The 6,359-nt window shown below is 37.0% G+C and overlaps 1 long non-coding RNA gene across 1 annotated transcript; it reads right to left on the bottom strand.

Moving 5' to 3' along the window:
* Positions 1–4,640: 4,640 nt before the first annotated feature.
* On the bottom strand, positions 4,641–5,804 carry LOC148133107 (uncharacterized). Its single transcript, XR_015747085.1, has 3 exons — positions 5,691–5,804; positions 5,523–5,605; positions 4,641–5,267 (listed from the first exon to the last, which is right to left on the bottom strand). It is a non-coding gene; the product is annotated as an uncharacterized LOC148133107 (long non-coding RNA).
* Between the last annotated feature and the right edge of the window lie 555 nt (positions 5,805–6,359).

The raw sequence follows: 6,359 nt of genomic DNA, 5'->3' as shown, positions 1-6,359 counted from the left end.
CCTGGGATAACTCCACAGGAAAAGCTCGCCCATGAAAATCATGTGGTTTTTTGAATGTTTTCCACCCCGAAGATCATGAAAATGAGCTTAATTTTGAAATCCGAAATCAGATTCAAAAGTTATGTATTCCTACTAAATGGAGTTTTTCCTCCATTTTGAGATATGCCTTGGGATAACTTCACAGATAAAGCTCGCCCATGAAAATCATGTGGTTTTTTGAATGTTTCCCACCCCGAAGAACATGAAAATGAGCTTAATTTTGAAATCCGAAGTCCGATTCAAAAGTTATGTATTCCTACTAAATGGAGTTTTTCCTCAATTTTGAGATATGCCTTGGGATAACTCCACAGGAAAAGCTCGCCCATGAAAATCATGTGGTTTTTTGAATGTTTTCCACCCCAAGAACATGAAAATGAGCTTAATTTTGAAATCCGAGCTCAGATTCAAAAGTTATCTATTCCTATCAATTGAGTTCTTTCCTATAAATTGAGTTCTTTCCCTTTTTGAGATATGCCTTGGGATAACTCCACAGGAAAAGCTCGCCCATGAAAATCATGTGGTTTTTTGAATGTTTTCAAACACGAAGAACATGAAAATGAGCTTAATTTTGAAATCCGAGGTCAGATTCAAAAGTTATGTATTCCTACTAAATGGAGTTTTTCCTCCATTTTGAGATATGCCTTGGGATAACTCCCAGGAAAAGCTCGCCCATGAAAATCATGTGGTTTTTGAATGTTTTCCACCCAAGAACATGAAAATGAGCTTAATTTTGAAATCCGAGGTCAGATTCAAAAGTTATGTATTCCTACTAAATGGAGTTTTTCCTCCATTTTGAGATATGCCTTGGGATAACTCCACAGGAAAAGCTCGCCCATGAAAATCATGTGGTTTTTTGAATGTTTTCAAACACGAAGAACATGAAAATGAGCTTAATTTTGAAATCCGAAGTCCGATTAAAAAGTTATGTATTCCTACTAAATGGAGTTTTTCCTCCATTTTGAGATATGCCTTGAGATAACTCCACAGGAAAAGCTCGCCCATGAAAATCATGTGGTTTTTTGAATGTTTTCCACCCCGAAGAACATGAAAATGAGCTTCATTTTGAAATCGGAGGTCAGATTCAAAAGTTATGTATTCCTACTAAATGGAGTTTTTCCTCCATTTTGAGATATGCCTTGGGATAACTCCACAGGAAAAGCTCGCCCATGAAAATCATGTGGTTTTTTGAATGTTTTCCACCCCAAGATCATGAAAATGAGCTTAATTTTGAAATCCGAGGTCAGATTCAAAAGTTATGTATTCCTACTAAATGGAGTTTTTCCTCCATTTTGAGATATGCCTTGGGATAACTCCACAGGAAAAGCTCGCCCATGAAAATCATGTGGTTTTTTGAATGTTTTCCACCTTGAAGAACACGAAAATGAGCTTAATTTTGAAATCCGAAGTCCGATTCAAAAGTTATGTATTCCTACTAAATGGAGTTTTTCCTCCATTTTGAGATATGCCTTGGGATAACTCCACAGGAAAAGCTCGCCCATGAAAATCATGTGGTTTTTTGAATGTTTTCCACCCCGAAGAACATGAAAATGAGCTTCATTTTGAAATCGGAGGTCAGATTCAAAAGTTATGTATTCCTACTAAATGGAGTTTTTCCTCAATTTTGAGATATGCCTTGGGATAACTCCACAGGAAAAGCTCGCCCATGAAAATCATGTGGTTTTTTGAATGTTTTCCACCCCGAAGATCATGAAAATGAGCTTAATTTTGAAATCCGAGGTCAGATTCAAAAGTTATGTATTCCTACTAAATGGAGTTTTTCCTCCATTTTGAGATATGCCTTGGGATAACTCCACAGGAAAAGCTCGCCCATGAAAATCATGTGGTTTTTTGAATGTTTTCCACCTTGAAGAACACGAAAATGAGCTTAATTTTGAAATCCGAAGTCCGATTCAAAAGTTATGTATTCCTACTAAATGGAGTTTTTCCTCCATTTTGAGATATGCCTTGGGATAACTCCACAGATAAAGGTCGCCCATGAAAATCATGTGGTTTTTTGAATGTTTTCCACCCCGAAGAACATGAAAATGAGCTTAATTTTGAAATCCGAGGTCAGATTCAAAAGTTATGTATTCCTATCAATTGAGTTCTTTCCTATAAATTGAGTTCTTTCCCCTTTTTGAGATATGCCTTGGGATAACTCCACAGGAAAAGCTCGCCCATGAAAATCATGTGGTTTTTTGAATGTTTTCAAACACGAAGAACATGAAAATGAGCTTAATTTTGAAATCCGAGGTCAGATTCAAAAGTTATGTATTCCTACTAAATGGAGTTTTTCCTCCATTTTGAGATATGCCTTGGGATAACTCCACAGGAAAAGCTCGCCCATGAAAATCATGTGGTTTCTTGAATGTTTTCCACCCCGAAGAACATGAAAATGAGCTTAATTTTGAAATCCGAGCTCAGATTCAAAAGTTATGTATTCCTACTAAATGGAGTTTTTCCTCCATTTTGAGATATGCCTTGGGATAACTCCACAGATAAAGCTCGCCCATGAAAATCATGTGGTTTTTTGAATGTTTTCCACCCCGAAGAACATGAAAATGAGCTTAATTTTGAAATCCGAAGTCTGATTCAAAAGTTATGTATTCCTACTAAATGGAGTTTTTCTCCATTTTGAGATATGCCTTGGGATAACTCCACAGGAAAAGCTCGCCCATGAAAATCATGTGGTTTTTTGAATGTTTTCCACCCCGAAGAACATGAAAATGAGCTTAATTTTGAAATCGGAGGTCAGATTCAAAATTTATGTATTCCTACTAAATGGAGTTTTTCCTCCATTTTGAGATATGCCTTGGGATAACTCCACAGATAAAGCTCGCCGATGAAAATCATGTGGTTTTTTGAATGTTTTCCACCCCGAAGAACATGAAAATGAGCTTAATTTTGAAATCCGAAATCAGATTCAAAAGTTATGTATTCCTACTAAATGGAGTTTTTCCTCCATTTTGAGATATGCCTTGGGATAACTTCACAGATAAAGCTCGCCCATGAAAATCATGTGGTTTTTTGAATGTTTTCCACCCCGAAGAACATGAAAATGAGCTTCATTTTGAAATCGGAGGTCAGATTCAAAATTTATGTATTCCTACTAAATGGAGTTTTTCCTCCATTTTGAGATATGCCTTGGGATAACTCCACAGGAAAAGCTCGCCCATGAAAATCATGTGGTTTTTTGAATGTTTTCCACCCCGAAGAACATGAAAATGAGCTTAATTTTGAAATCCGAGCTCAGATTCAAAAGTTATGTATTCCTATCAATTGAGTTCTTTCCTATAAATTGAGTTCTTTCCCCTTTTTGAGATATGCCTTGGGATAACTCCACAGGAAAAGCTCGCCCATGAAAATCATGTGGTTTTTTGAATGTTTTCAAACACGAAGAACATGAAAATGAGCTTAATTTTGAAATCCGAGGTCAGATTCAAAAGTTATGTATTCCTACTAAATGGAGTTTTTCCTCCATTTTGAGATATGCCTTGGGATAACTCCGCAGGAAAAGCTCGCCCATGAAAATCATGTGGTTTTTTGAATGTTTTCCACCCCGAAGAACATGAAAATGAGCTTAATTTTGAAATCCGAGGTCAGATTCAAAAGTTATGTATTCCTACTAAATGGAGTTTTTCCTCCATTTTGAGATATGCCTTGGGATAACTCCACAGATAAAGCTCGCCGATGAAAATCATGTGGTTTTTTGAATGTTTTCCACCCCGAAGAACATGAAAATGAGCTTAATTTTGAAATCCAAAGTCCGATTCAAAAGTTATGTATTCCTACTAAATGGAGTTTTTCCTCCATTTTGAGATATGCCTTGGGATAACTCCACAGGAAAAGCTCGCCCATGAAAATCATGTGGTTTTTTGAACGTTTTCCACCCCGAAGAACATGAAAATGAGCTTAATTTTGAAATCCGAGCTCAGATTCAAAAGTTATGCATTCCTACTAAATGGAGTTTTTCCTCCATATTGAGATATGCCTTGGGATAACTTCATAGGAAAAGCTCGCCCATGAAAATCATGTGGTTTTTTGAACGTTTTCCACCCCAAAGAACATGAAAATGAGCTTAATTTTGAAATCCGAGGTCAGATGCAAAAGTTATGTATTCCTACTAAATGGAGTTTTTCCTCCATTTTGAGATATGCCTTGGGATAACTCCACAGGAAAAGCTCGCCCATGAAAATCATGAGGTTTTTTTAATGTTTTCCACCCCGAAGAACATGAAAATGAGCCTAATTTTGAAATCCGAGGTCAGATTCAAAAGTTATGTATTCCTACTAAATGGAGTTTTTCCTCCATTTTGAGATATGCCTTGGGATAACTCCACAGGAAAAGCTCGCCCATGAAAATCATGTGGTTTTTTGAATGTTTTCCACCCCGAAGAACATGAAAATGAGCTTAATTTTGAAATCCGAAGTCCGATTCAAAAGTTATGTATTCCTACTAAATGGAGTTTTTCCTCCATTTTGAGATATGCCTTGGGATAACTCCACAGGAAAAGCTCGCCCATGAAAATCATGTGGTTTTTTGAACGTTTTCCACCCCAAAGAACATGAAAATGACCTTAGTTTTGAAATCCGAACTCTTCTTCAAAAGTTATGCAGCATTGCTTCTAAATTGAGTTACACTTTCCAATTTGAGATATGCCTTGTGATAACTTCTCAGGAAAAGCTAGCATCCGAATATCATGCGGATGTTCAATGTTTCCCACCCCGCAGAACATGAAAATGAACTTAATTTTGAAATCCGAGCTGTTCTTCAAAAGTTATGCATTGTTGCTAAATTGAGTTGGACCTTCCATTTTGAGATATGCCTTGTGATAACTTCTCAGGAAAAGCTAGCATCCTAATATCATGTTTATGTTCAATGTTTCCCAAATTGCAGAACATGAAAATGTACTTAATTTTGAAATCCGAGCTCTTCTTCAAAAGTTATGCAGCATTGCGGCTAAATTGAGTGTGACCTTCCATTTTGAGATATGCCTTGTGATAACTTCTCAGGAAAAGCAAGCATCCGAATATCATGCGGATATTCAATTTTTCCTACCCCGCAGAACATGAAAATGAGCTTAGTTTTGAAATCCAAACTCTTCTTCAAAAGTTATGCAGCATTGCAGCTAAATTGAGTTGGACCTTCCATTTTGAGATATGCCTTGTAATAACTTCTCAGGAAAAGCTAGCATCCGAATATCATGCGGATGTTCAATGTTTCCCACCCTGCAGAACATGAAAATGAGCTTAGTTTTGAAATCCAAACTCTTCTTCAAAAGTTATGCAGCATTGCGGCGAAATTGAGTTACACTTTCCAATTTGAGATATGCCTTGTGATAAATTCTCAGGAAAAGCTAGCATCCGAATATCATGCGGATGTTCAATGTTTCCCACCCCGCAGAACATGAACATGAGCTTAGTTTTGAAATCCGAACTCTTCTTCAAAAGTTATGCAGCATTGCGGCTAAATTGAGTTGGAACTTCCATTTTGAGATATGCCTTGTGATAACTTCTCAGGAAAAGCTAGCATCCGAATATCATGCGGATGTTCAATGTTTCCCACCCTGCAGAACATGAAAATGAGCTTAGTTTTGAAATCGGAACTCTTCTTGAAAAGTTATGCAGCATTGCGGCTAAATTGAGTTACACTTTCCAATTTGATATATGCCTTGTGATAACTTCTCAGGAAAAGCTAGCATCCGAATATCATGCGAATGTTCAATGTTTCCCACCCCGCAGAACATGAAAATGAGCTTAGTTTTGAAATCCAAACTCTTCTTCAAAAGTTATGCAGCATTGCTGCTAAATTGAGTTACACTTTCCAATTTGAGTTATGCCTTGTGATAACTTCGCATGATATTCGGATGCTAGCTTTTCCTGAGAAGTTATCACATCTCAAAATGGAAGGTCGAACTCAATTTAGCAGCAATGCCTAACTTTTGAAGAAGAGCTCGGATTTCAAAATTAAGCTCATTTTCATGTTTTGCGGGTTGGGAAACGTTGAACATCCACGTGATATTCGGATGCTAGCTTTTCCTGAGAAGTTATCACATCTCAAAATGGAAGGTTGAACTCAATCTAGCAATAATGCATAACTTTTGAAGAAGAGCTCGAATTTCAAAATTAAGCTCATTTTCATGTTCTGCGGGGTGGGAAACTTTGAACATCCACATGATATTTGGATGCTAGCTTTTCCTGAGAAGTTATCACATCTCAAAAATGGAAGGTAGAACTCTATTTAGCAGGAATACATCACTTTTGAAGCAGAGGTCGGATTTCAAAATTAAGCTCATTTTCATGTTCTGCGGGGTGGGAAAT

This window comes from Notechis scutatus, chromosome 1 (assembly GCF_049901735.1).
Source record: "Notechis scutatus isolate UNSWTSFEM ecotype Mainland chromosome 1, rNotScu1.2, whole genome shotgun sequence".
NCBI classification, from domain to species: Eukaryota; Metazoa; Chordata; class Lepidosauria; order Squamata; family Elapidae; genus Notechis; species Notechis scutatus.
This window is presented reverse-complemented; position numbering and strand designations above follow the sequence as displayed.